The sequence below is a fragment of the Pipistrellus hanaki genome (genome assembly GCF_964339955.1).
Source record: "Pipistrellus hanaki genome assembly, chromosome: 1".
Lineage (NCBI taxonomy): Eukaryota > Metazoa > Chordata > Mammalia > Chiroptera > Vespertilionidae > Pipistrellus > Pipistrellus hanaki.
The window spans coordinates 80,814,039-80,826,959 of NC_140503.1; the positions used below are offsets into that span (position 1 = coordinate 80,814,039).

General features: G+C 34.6%; 1 protein-coding gene and 1 long non-coding RNA gene across 12 annotated transcripts in view; one reads left to right on the forward strand and one right to left on the reverse strand.

The window, feature by feature from the left end:
- AKAP6 (A-kinase anchoring protein 6) overlaps positions 1-12,921 on the forward strand; it is a 456,973-nt gene that overhangs the window by 413,541 nt on the left and 30,511 nt on the right. The window lies entirely within an intron of this gene.
- The window catches only part of LOC311618090, a 474,169-nt gene that overhangs the window by 125,035 nt on the left and 336,213 nt on the right, over positions 1-12,921 (reverse strand). Inside the window, exon 3 of one of the 4 annotated variants that reach the window (XR_014794228.1) lies at positions 7,564-7,594. The exons of the other annotated variants lie outside the window; for them this stretch is intronic. This is a non-coding gene — a long non-coding RNA (uncharacterized lncRNA). Of the gene's footprint in view, positions 1-7,563; positions 7,595-12,921 lie in introns of those variants that run through there. 4 annotated transcript variants of the gene reach the window in all.

The window sequence follows — 12,921 nt, forward strand, 5'->3', positions numbered from 1 at the left end:
CACATGAACAAGAGACAGATATCCCTAGAGATTCTGTGAATATTAAAAGGAAATATTATGAATAATAAAGATCAGAACAAAAATTATTGAAATTGAAAACAGAAAAATCAATTAAACAAAAGCTGTTTTTTCAGATCAATACAATTGATATTCCTCTAGCAAGACTGATCAGAAAACTACGGACCAGTATCCCTCATGAATGTAGATAAAAATGTTCTTAACAAATTTTATCAAATTAAATTAGCAACATTATATATATGTGTGTTTTCTAAACCCACTGGGATAATCATATAGTTTTCCTTTCTTATTCTGTAAACATGGTTAATTAAACTAACTTGCATTTTTTGGACAAACCTCATATATATATATATATATATATATATATATATAATTGCATGCGAGGTTTGTGCATTTTTTGGATATTATATATATATATTATTGCATGGACCTCATATATATGAGGTTTGTCCAAAAAATGCAAGTTAGTTTAACATTTGGAAACAAAAGGTCAGTGTAATTCATTAACCATGTTTACAAAGTAAGAAAGGAATACTATATGATTATCCCAGTGGGTTTAGGAAACATTTGTCAAAATCCAATACCTTTCCTGATAAAAACTCAGAAACCTAGGAATAAAATAAGAATTTCCTCAACTTAATAAAGCGCACATACAAATAATCTAAAGCTAATATTACACGTATTGGTAAAAGATTGATTGCTTTTCTCCTAATTTCAGAAAGAAGGCGAAGATGTCTATTTTGCCATTTCTATTGGGTCGGCAACTACGTAATTGCGGGTTTCACACATATATGGCTTCAGTTAAATTTTTAGGTTTGCAGACGTAGTACAAATGTAAAACATTTTGTTATTTGATAGTTGGCTATTCAGCTGTTAATCAGTAAAAAAAGTTTTTTGATCTGTTTTGTAGTTTTCGTTTGGCGTTCGTTAAAAAATGGAAAATCAAAAGGAACATTTTCGTCATATTTTGCTTTTTTATTTCCGCAAAGGGAAAAATGCATCACAAGCTCATAAAAAGTTATGTGCTGTTTATGGTGACGAAGCCTTAAAAGAACGGCAGTGTCAAAATTGGTTTGCCAAATTTCGTTCTGGTCATTTTTCACTCAAAGATGAAAGACGCTCTGGTCGTCCAGTTGAAGTTGATGACGCCCTAATCAAAGCAATAATCAATTCGGACTGTCACAGTACAACACGTGAGATTGCAGAGAAGCTTCATGTATCACATACATGCATTGAAAATCACTTAAAACAACTTGGCTATGTTCAAAAACTCGATACATGGGTTCCTCACGAACTGAAAGAATCACAGTTAACGCAACGCATTAGCAGCTGCGATTTGCTAAAGAAACGTAATGAAAATGATCCATTTTTAAAACGACTGATAACTGGCGATGAAAAATGGGTTGTTTACAACAATATCAAGCGGAAAAGATCGTGGAGCAGGCCAGGTGAACCAACTCAAACAACATCAAAAGCTGATATTCATCAAAAGAAGGTTTTGTTATCAGTTTGGTGGGATTACAAAGGAATTGTCTACTTTGAACTCTTACCACCCAACCGAACGATCAATTCTGATGTCTACATTGAACAACTAACGAAATTAAACAATGCAGTTGAAGAAAAGCGGCCCGAATTGACAAATCGAAAAGGTGTTGTATTCCATCATGACAATGCAAGGCCACACACATCTTTGGTCACTCGGCAAAAATTAATGGAGCTTGGTTGGGATGTTTTGCCACATCCACCATATAGTCCTGACCTTGCACCATCTGATTACTTTTTGTTTCGATCTTTACAAAACTCCTTGAATGGTAAAAATTTCAATAATGATGATGATGTCAAATCGTACCTGATTCAGTTTTTTGCTAATAAAAACCAGAAGTTTTTTGAACGTGGGATTATGATGCTGCCTGAAAGATGGCAAAAGGTCATTGGTCAAAATGGGCAATACATTACAGAATAAAGTTATTTAGTTCCATGAAAAAATTGTCTTTGATTTTCTTTAAAAAATCCGCAATTACTTAGCTGCCGACCCAATATTTACATTGCACTGAAAGTTTTAACCAGTGCAATAAAACAAGAAAAAGGAATTAAAGACATGCCGCTTGGAAGTTAAGGAGCAAAATTGTCTTTACTCATAGACTTCGTGATCATTTATGTAGGAAATGCTATGTAATTTTCAAAGAGGATCCAATAACTAAAACAGGGAATTTAATAAGGCTATAGGATACAAGATCAATATACAAATACCAATTGTGTTCTTATGCACTATCAATAAACATTCAGAAATTGAAATAAAAATTAAGATAATTTATAACAGTGACCAAAAACATGAACTGCTTAGGGATATATTTAGCAAAAATATGTATGACCTATGCTCTGAAAACTACAAAACATTGCTGAGAGAAACAAAGTAACTAAATGAGTGATGAACTATACTGTGTTCATAGATCAGGAGACACACTATTGTTAAGATATCAATTCTTCCAGATTTATCTATAGAGTTAATGTAATCCAAATGAAAATCCCAGTAATGTTTTTAGTACACATTTACTAGTATAAGCTGATTTTAAATAAAATTCATATGGAAATGCAAAGGAGCTAGAATAGCCAAAATAATTTTTAAAATATGAATAAAGTTGGAGGACTTAATAGCTACTGATTTCAAGACTTATACTGAAGGTATAGATGTCAAGAGAGTATGGCATTAGTATGAAAGGCCAAAAATATATCAATAGAATAAGATAGGTATTTCAAAAATAGAGCTGAACACAATGGCCCATTGATTTTGACAAAGGTGCAAAGGCAATACCAAGGACAATCTTTCAACAAATGATCCTAGAACAAATGAATATCCATATGCACAAATATGAAACTCAGGTATATATTGCACGATATTCAAAAAGGAGTCGAAATGGATCATAGACTTAAATGTAAAAACTATTTAGAAAAGATTTATAGGGTAAAATCTTTGTGACCACTGGAGGGGTTATAAATGGTAAGAAGGACACTTGTTAGGGTGATAAATAAATATATTGATTTACATATATTCTTGATTATCTTGATTACAGTGATGCTTTTGTGAGTGCATTCATATGTCAAAATACCTAAAATTGTACATTTTAAGTTGTAAAGTTTATTTTATGCCAATTATATATCAGTAAAACTGGTTTAAAAAGATATGAACATATACATAATTTTACTTAATTTTAAATGGGTTGGTAGATCACTCTGAAGCCTAGCAGTGAGTAACCTTGCCTTGGGATAAAAAAGGGCTTTCCTTTGTGAAGGAAATACTACCACTACTAGTAGTAGTAATAGCTAACACATAACACTAACATGTATCAGGCACTGTCCTAAGTGATTTGCATGTTAAATCATGCAAGACTTCTAACAACCACATGTATATGCAGTATTCTCCTCTCAGTTTTAAGAAGAAAAAAATTAAAGCAAAAAAAAAGTTTCAACAACTTGTCCAAGGTTACCCAGTTAGTTTGTAACTGATCTGCCATTCAAACCTAAGCAATTTGTTTCCAGAGTCAGTGTCCTGAGTCAATATCCTAAATTATCTAATCTGAAGGCTTCTTTAATAATAATAATGATGCATCTGCAACCACTTTTTAAAAAATCAGGTAGATTAACAGGACCTTCGTAAATGCAAATTAAGCCAGTTGGATATTGAAAATAGGTAATCTCATTTTCCAGTATATTTTTGAAAATTATAGATTCAATTTATCCTTATCACAGGTGACATATTAATTGCTCCAAATTAGCCATACCTAAGTAGGCTAGGAAGAGCAGTAATTGCTTATGAGAACCTTATCAAAGAGGAATAAGCAAGCATTTCCCCTTTTAAAGTTAGACGAAGTAGAGAAATGGGGCTGCCACAGGGATTGGTTGACCACTGATAGTTTATGAACAAGTAAGGATTTTCCGTAAGTACTTGGGGCTTCTTATTAAAATTATACGTGCTTCACAGAAACCCCTGCCTTCAATGGAATTTGTAGTATGAGGACACGTTTTCCAGTAGTGATTTGTGTATATCACAAATTAGAATTTTTCAAAAAACCTCTCTATTGGAGAGGTTCAGGCTAATGAAGACTAGTTCTCTCTGGGGGACCCACGGAGTTGCTAACATAAGAACTATCATACATTCTGAGGAAATGTGTTTCAGTTTATTTTATTTTTTAGTGTTAATTTTGTTTGTTTGATTGTCTGGCAAGGATCCCTATAAAGAGCCAGGTGATATGAGTGTGAATCATGAGAATGGAGCATTTGGGTTACTTGCTAACAATATCGCACTTGTACTATTTAAGTCACCGAGTTACCATTTTTCACGCATTATCTCAGTTAATCTTCACAATTATAGATGAAGAAATTAAATTTTTAAAAGATTAAGTAAATTATCCAACATCATAGAGCTAGTAAACAGAGGAAGAAGATTTGGATCCATGCATATCTGACTCTAGGACTTTAAGCTCTTTCAGTGACTAAAGAGTATATTGATATAATTCCTTGCCTTTTCCCCCTTCCAAAACTACTTTGATTGGTTTTCATATTCTGTATTAATGATTTATACTCTTATTTTTCCTTTTTATTGGAAATTGCCTGAAATTACTTTTTGAATTGGATGGGAGAAGTATTATAAAAAACAGCTGACAACACAGTGATTTCTGTGAATATACTATTTTCAATAAGTTGGTCAGTCCTAAGAATGTTTGCATATTAAGATTAAAGACTCAAGCTAATTTGGATTTAGTTGGAGAATTCCATCTGGAGCTAAACCCAATGCTTCCCTCCACTCTCATCTGTTGTCTCTTGTGTGAATAAAGAGTTGGAATCATTGGGATAAATACATGGATGGAATTAAATATTGGACTTATTTGGGAAAAGTAAACACACCAAACAATGAGCAATCACTAAATAAAAACAAAACAAAACTTGAGAAAATAAAAAGTTTCTTTTGAGAAATTGAAAAGTTTGAATAATAAATTGAAATTTAGATTTTAGCATATATTCTTATGAATGAATGAAATGCTTTGGATAAGATCATCACATATCATAACTCAGTGGTTTTTACTTGAAAGGTATTTCTAAAGTGATGAGTTCTATATAAAACTTGTTTGACAAAAATAAAGGATAAAAATGACCTGGCAGTTAATATATGTGTGAAGCTTAGATGGAAAGGTACTTTCAAAGTGTTGCAATATGAGGTCTTTTGAGTGTTGATTTGATCATAAAGTCTAGGATTCTACTACAAATATCCTTGCTCTGCTAGCCTTAAAAAATCTTTGTACATTACAACTTCTCTTTTCTTTCACAACTTTCCCAATTCAATTTCGTCTTGCCATCTGCAACACATGAATAAATGCTGTACTTATTTGGAAAATCTCGAACTAAATCAAGATATAAACACATAAGTAAAAGGACAGAAACCTTTTTATAGTTTTCCGAAATCTGCAAATGTGATTTTTCTTTTTAAAAAAAGAGGAGAGAACCTGGTGAAGACACAGGGGTCATACTCAGGGAATGAAACTGGTTTGACAAAGTATCTTATACTTACTTATGATGTTCCCAAATAATGTCCTACCCTGTTTCCCCGAAAATAAGACAGTGTCTTATATTAATTTTCGCTCCCAAAGATGCACTAGGTCTTATTTTCAGGGGATGTCTTATTTTTCCACGAAGGAGAATACGGTACACATTTATTGTTAAATGAAAATAAAGGAAATTTATTACCTGTATACAGTACGGTAGTACAGTAGTTGTCAACACAAACCAAACAAACTGTGAATCCTACAGTATCAAGAATTTACTCATTTATTCAATGACAATCATGTCATCATCTTCTGGAACATCATCATAACAATCCAATTCCTGAATTTCCTGGTGAATTTCTTGTGACTCCATTTCTTTCAGAATCAGTGGACCAAATCTCTCATGTTTAGCCTAGGGGGGCCTTATTTTCAGGGAGATGCCTTATATTTCACTCAGAAGGAAACCTGTAAGTAGGTCTTATTTTCGGAGGATGTCTTATTTTCGGGGAAACACGGTACTTCATTCCTAGATTTTTTGTGGAGAAATGTCCAGAAGTCATTCATAATGACTGAGGTCCCCACTAACATTGAACGGGCAGGTGCGGGGAGACGACAGCAGTGCAGAGAACCATCTGTGGCTTGTTTCCCACAAACACCCGCCATGACGCTTTGGGAACACTGTGGGCTGTGACCATTTTGTTCCTATCGTCACACTGGTGTGGGGGACAGATCTCTAGAAAAACTGTTATGCCCATAAACACAGTTGTTGAAATACTCAGTGCAGCTTTGCTTAGCCCTTTTCCAGACCCAAATCTCTACCTAAAGAGGAAGACAACTTTTGTCTTTCCCGTCTCAGTTTCCTTACCTGTCTAACTTGTCACACTGAACGGTCCTTGCTTTTCAGACAAATGTTTTAAACATGAATGATCTGGATTCTTTTGAAATGCCTTTATTTCAGCAAGTCTGCTTTTGAATCCTTAGCAGATTTAGGGTCCCATGTGTCTATTCTTCACAAGAATATACATTTTTCCCTTTGCCCTGCCACTTCAGAGCTATAGCATTGAAAACAGATCCTTGTGTTCAGAAAATCCCTGAACATTTATTGGCCTTGAAAGTATGCAACACATCTAGCCACATAATTGAAAATAATAAGGCCACGATAAATGGGATGGCCCCAGGGTAAAACACCCAAGGGATTCAATTGGTGTCACTTTGCATCAATGTCCATGCATCATGGTAATTGAGGTAACATAACCAATTACCACATTTTAATTAGAGTTCTAAGAACTTGAGAAAATTTGCAGTGATGAGACAGCTCACTTTTAAAAAGAAAAAAAGAAAAGAAAGGTAGGAAGAATGAATGAAAAGGGTGAAAAAACCCACACATTACTTTACTCAACCTTGTTTCTCACAACCAGAGGTTATATAAAATATGTTTTGTGAGTCTTTATTTTTCTATCATACCTTTCAATCTTATTATCTGGTGATGCATTTTGAGAAAACACATATTTTTAAAATGCTGACTTGTTACTAGATATGACTGATGACTTTAGAAATTTATGACTAAATTTTTTTCTAGATCATACCTTTAGCTTATAATTTTATTTCCCATCTAAGTGTTTCTCACCATCATAACTTGGGGATTCATTCTAAGTTTTCAGTCAGTGTCTAAACACAGCGACACATTATTAAATTACTCATTACTCTGCCTCTGGTTGCTAAACCAAAATAGACCTAGATTCTAACACCCCCCCCCACTTAAAAAATTTAAAGCAGAAAGAATTACTACATGTAGAAAATAATTTTGACTTGTGGCAATTATTTTTATAAGGTTCGAGTTTAAGTGAAAAACCTCCTGTAAAATTTTACTGCTGCTACATAATCAAGTAATTATGTAATTACTTGTACTTAATTACTTACAAGAGAGATGGTTGTTAAAAAATCTTTATACATGTACATGTCAAGAACAGATTTCTTCTTTAGAGTATTTCTAGCCAAGCTTCAAATAGAAAGAAAAAAAAAAAAAAAAAAAAAAAAAGCTCTTTTAAAAGTAATTTCAAATAAATTTACTTTTCTTTTATAAATCTCTTAAAAATTTTCTTCAAATATATGAAAGTGCATTATACACAGGTCTGCATGCCTTACCTACTGCATGCCTTTCCAAAGAAGAAAGGAAGGAAAGAAGGAAGGGAAGGAGGAAGTCAAGAAAGGGAGGGAGAAGAAAAGAAAGAAATGATTTTAAATTACAGTGGAAGGGCTTTATTTTATTTTTTAGATCATCACCTGAGGTTTCTTTTCCATTGATTTTTAGAGAGAGTGGAAGAGAGAGGGAAACCCAGAGAGAAACTGTGATGTGAAAGAGACACATCGATTGGTTGCCTCCTGCACACACCCTGAGGGCCCGGGCTAGGGAGGAACCTGCACCAAGGTACATGCCCTGTATCAGAATTGAATCCAGGACCCTTTGTTCATCGGGCTGATGCTCTATCCATTGAACCAAACTGGCTATGGCAAAGGGCTTGATTTTAGATATGACACGTGTCCTTATTGTGAAGATTTCCAGGAGACAGAGTAGATTTTCAAGGGAAGTTAAGGAATATCCTTTCCTTGAGTGTTAGAATAGAATGTGGTGACTCCAAGAGTTTGGGCCGGACTGTGCCACCTAGTAGCCATGTGATTATGGCAAATTATTTAACTCTTCTATGCCTCAGCTTCTTCATCTGTAAGATGGCTATAACATTAATACCTACCTCGGGTTATGTGAGGTTTCAATAAGAAGACCTTTGAACAGCTGCTGCTACAGAATGAGTAAACCTTAACTGCTATTATTTATGTTATTGTGAGGACCAAGTCTTATTTGTTTTGTAATGATCTAGAAATTAATGCATTGACTGGCATGCTAAGCAATGAATGTACCTTTACTTAATAAACTCATGAACAAATGATAGAAAAGTTAGTTGTTGTGGAAATCCTGTCGTGAGTGATAGGTTCCATGGTGGACCTAACCACACATCCTTACATCTTCCTTTCCAACCGGAATTAGTGAAAACTGAATCAGCGAAATAAACTCTAGAAACAACCCTCTCAGTACAGGTTGATTTTATTGTTCTTCTTCTATTTTAAATTTTACTGATTTTTATTATTTGTTTTCTTCTGCTTATTTTAGGCTTAAATTGCTTCTTTTGTCTCAGTTTCCTAACATAGGAATTTAGGTTACTGATTTTTTTTTTTTTACTCTCTTTATTTCTAATATACACATTTTATGCTATAAGTTTCCCTAAGCACTACTTTTTTTAAAATAATATATTTTATTGATTTCTTACAGAGAGGAAGGGAGAGAGATAGAGAGCTAGAAACTCGATGAGAGAGAAACATCGACCAGCTGCCTCCTGCACACCTCCCACTGGGGATGTGGCCACAACCAACGTACATGCCCCTGATCAGAATCGAACCTGGGACCCTTCAGTCCGTAGACCGACGCTCTACCACTGAGCCAAACCGGTTTAGGCCCTAAGCACTACTTTTGCTGCACAAAATAAATCTCAATGAATTGTATTTTCATTTTTAATTAGTCTTAAATATTTTAAAATTTCTGTTGATTTTTTCTTTAACCTACGTATTACTTAGAAATATGCTATTGTATCTCCAAATATTTTGGTATTTTTCAGCTATCTTTGTGTGAATGATTTCTAATATAATTCCATAGTTGTCTGAGAGCATACATTGCATAATTACTATTATTTTAAATGTTTTAAGGTGTGTTTTGTGGCTTGGAAGGTGGTCTTATCTTTAAAAAAATTATATATATATATATATATATATATATATATATATATATATATATATATAATTATATATATATATTATATATATATATTTCAGAGAGGAAGGGAGAGGGAGATAGAAACATCAATGATGAGAAAGAATCATTGATTGGCTGACTCCTGCACACACCCACCAGGGATCGAGCCCACAACTTGGGCATGAGACCAGGGAATCTGATTGGGAATCTAACCGAGACCTCCTAGTTCATAGGTTAAAGCTCAACTACCGAGCTACCCTGGCTGGGCAAAGGTGGTCTTATCGGGGTAAATATTTCATGTGAGTTGAGAAGATTATGTATTCTGCTGTTGTTGAATGAAATTTTTTATTTTCTTTCTTTTTTTATGAAATATTTTATAAATGTCAATTAGATCCAGCTGATTGACAGGGCTGTTCAGGTCAACTGTATTCTTAGTAGGTTTCTGCCTGATTGATATATCAATTACTGACAGAATAGAACTAAAACCAGAAGTCTTCAGCCAAGGTTGAAATCCAGCTATAATAATTGATTTTTGTTTTCCTACTTGCAGTCCTGTTCATTTCTGCTTCACTATTTTGATGCCCACTTGTTAGATGAATACACATTTGGGATTGTTAAGTCTCCTTGGAGATTTGATCCCATTTTATTAATGCCCCTCTTTATTCCTGATAACTCCCCTTGTTTTTGAGTCTGCTTTGTCTGAAATTTACACAGCTACTCCTGCTTTCTTTAACCTGAGTCTTTGTATTTAAAGTGGGGTTCTGACAACATGTAGATGGTTCTTGTTCTATTTTCTATTCTGGAAATATCTACTCTTAACTGTAGTAATTAGATCAACCATCCACATTTAAAGTGGTTACTAATATAGTTGGAATACTATCTGTTATGTTTGTGACTATTTTCTATTTACTGCATTTATCTTTACCTATTAATCACTTTATTTATTTATTTTTAAATTGTTGACAGTATTACTGATGTGCCCCATCTCCCAAACCCTTGGCCCACCTCCACCCAGCCCAGATCCATCCCACCCCAAGCCTTCACCACATTAGTGTTTGTGTCCATGGGCTATGCATCTTTATGTATAAAAAGCTAGTGACCAGAACAGCCATAACGACCATATGGACAGGTCGCTATGATGCCCACTGTGGCCAGCAAACTGGCCTGATTAGGGGGTGGGGCTGGCCTGCCAACCTCGCAGCCCCTTTCCCCTGCTGACCTGCCCCTGATCAGACTCTCTCTTTCATCTCCCCTCTCCCCTGGCCAGCCCAGTCCCCAATCAGCTGGCCCCACCACAATAGGCCTGTCCCTGATTGCACCCCTCCACTCCAATAGTGGGCGGGGCTTGGCCTGGCCTGCACCCTCTCGCAATCCTGGACCCCTCAGGAGATAAAGGAAAGCCAGTTTTGGCCCAATCCTGCAAGCCAGGCCAACGGAACCCACTGGTGCACAAATTCATGCACCAGGCCTCTAGTATTTATATATGTTCTTTGCTTAATTTCTTACCCTCCCAATATGCCCCTGAGATCTCTCAGTCTGTTCCATGTATCTATGCTTCTGGACCTATTTTGTTCAGTAATATATTTTCTTCATTAGATTCCACAAAAATGAGATCATATGGGGTATTTGTCTTTCTCTGTCTGGCTTATTTTGCTTAGCTTAATAATCTCTAGGCACATGCATGCTATCCCAAAAGGTAAGAGTTTCTTCTTTTTTACAGCTGGTTAATATTCCATTGTGTAAATTCCACAGCTTTTTTTTTTTTTTTTTTTTTTTTTAATCAATTAATCTACTGATGGGCACTTGGGCTGTTTCCAGATCTTGGTTATTGTTAACAGCAATATAGAGGTGCATATATTTTTTCTGATTGATGTTTTGAGATTCTTAGGATATATTCTCAGAAGTGGGTTCTTTGGTTCAAAAGGAAGTTCTATTTTTAATTTTTTGAGGAAACTCCATACTGTTTTCTACACCACTCTGCATTCCCACCTCAGTGTGTAAGGATACCCTTTCTTCCACATCCTCACCAGCAATTGTTGTTTGTTGATTTATTGGTGGTAGCCATTCTGACAGATGTCAGATGATACCTCATTATAGTTTTAATTTTCTGATAATTAGTAACCTTGAGCATTTTTTCATATGTCTATTGGCCATTTTTGTGTCCCCTTTAGAGAAATGTCTGTTCAGGTCCTTTGCCCATTTTTAAATTGGATTGTTTGTCTTCCTGGTGTTAAGTTATATAAGTTCTTTATATATTTTGGAAATTAACACTTCATCATATGTATTATTGGTGAATATGTTCTCCCATTCAGTGAGTTCCCCTTTCATTTTGTTTATGGTTTCTTTGGCTGTGTTTCTAGGAATTTCTCCATTTATCCCAGGTTGCCCAGTTTGTCAACATGTATTATAGTTGTTCATAGTGTTTTCTTACAATCCTTTGTATTTCTGAGATATCAATTCATACTTGCCCTATTTCATTTCTGATTTTTATTTATTTGGGTCCTCTCTCTTTGTTTCCTGGTGAGTCTTGTTAAAAGTTTATCAATCTCATTTTTCTTTTTAAAGAACCATTTCTTCATTTCATTGATTTTTGTAGTGTTTTTTTGTTTGTTTGTTTGTTTGTTTTTAGTCTATATGTCATTTATTTCTATTCTTACCTTTATTATTTCCTTCTTTCTCCTTACTCTGGGCTTTTCTTGTTATCCCCATTCTAATTCTTTTAGTTGTAGGGTTAGGTTGTTATTTGAGCTTTTCCTTGTTTTTTGAGTTAGCTATGAAGTTCCTCCTCAGGACTGTTTTTCCTGTGTCCCATAGATTTTTGGTTGTTTTGTGTTCATTTACATTTGTTTTCAGGAATAATTTGATTTTTTCCCCTTGATCTCATTGGTATCCTAATGATTGTTTAATAACATATGATTTAGCCTCCATGTGTTTGAATTTTTTTGAGTGTTTGTATTGTAGTTGATTTCTAGTTTCATGCCATTGTGATCCAAGAAGATGCTTGCTATGATTTCAATTTTATTGAATTTCTTAAGACTTATTTGGTATCCTAACATGTTGTCTATCTTTGAGAATGTTCCATGTGCACTTGAGAAGAATGTATATTCTAAAGTTTTGAGATAAAATGTTCTGTAAATATCAATTACATCCATCTGATTTTTTGTATTCTTTAAGGCAGTGTTTCCCAAACCTCTCATGATGAGAATCACCTGGTGGAGTTGTTAAAACGCAGATTCCTGAATCCCAACTAAGAAGTGCTAAACTAGAATTTTTGAGAACATATAGGTAAAATTGCATACCTAATTTAGTGCTCTGTATATAAAATCTATCTTAGAGCACTAGTTAAGTATACAATTTTACCTATATGTTCCCAAAAATTCTAGTTTAGCACTTCTTAGTTGGGATTCAGGAATCTGCGTTTTAACAACTCCACCAGGTGATTCTCATCATGAGAGAAGTTTGGGAAACACTGCTTTAAGGTCACTGTTTCCATGTTGATTTTTTTGGGGGGGTGTGGGGTGGGGGAAGTCTATCCAATAGTCAGTGGGATGTTAAAATCTCCTA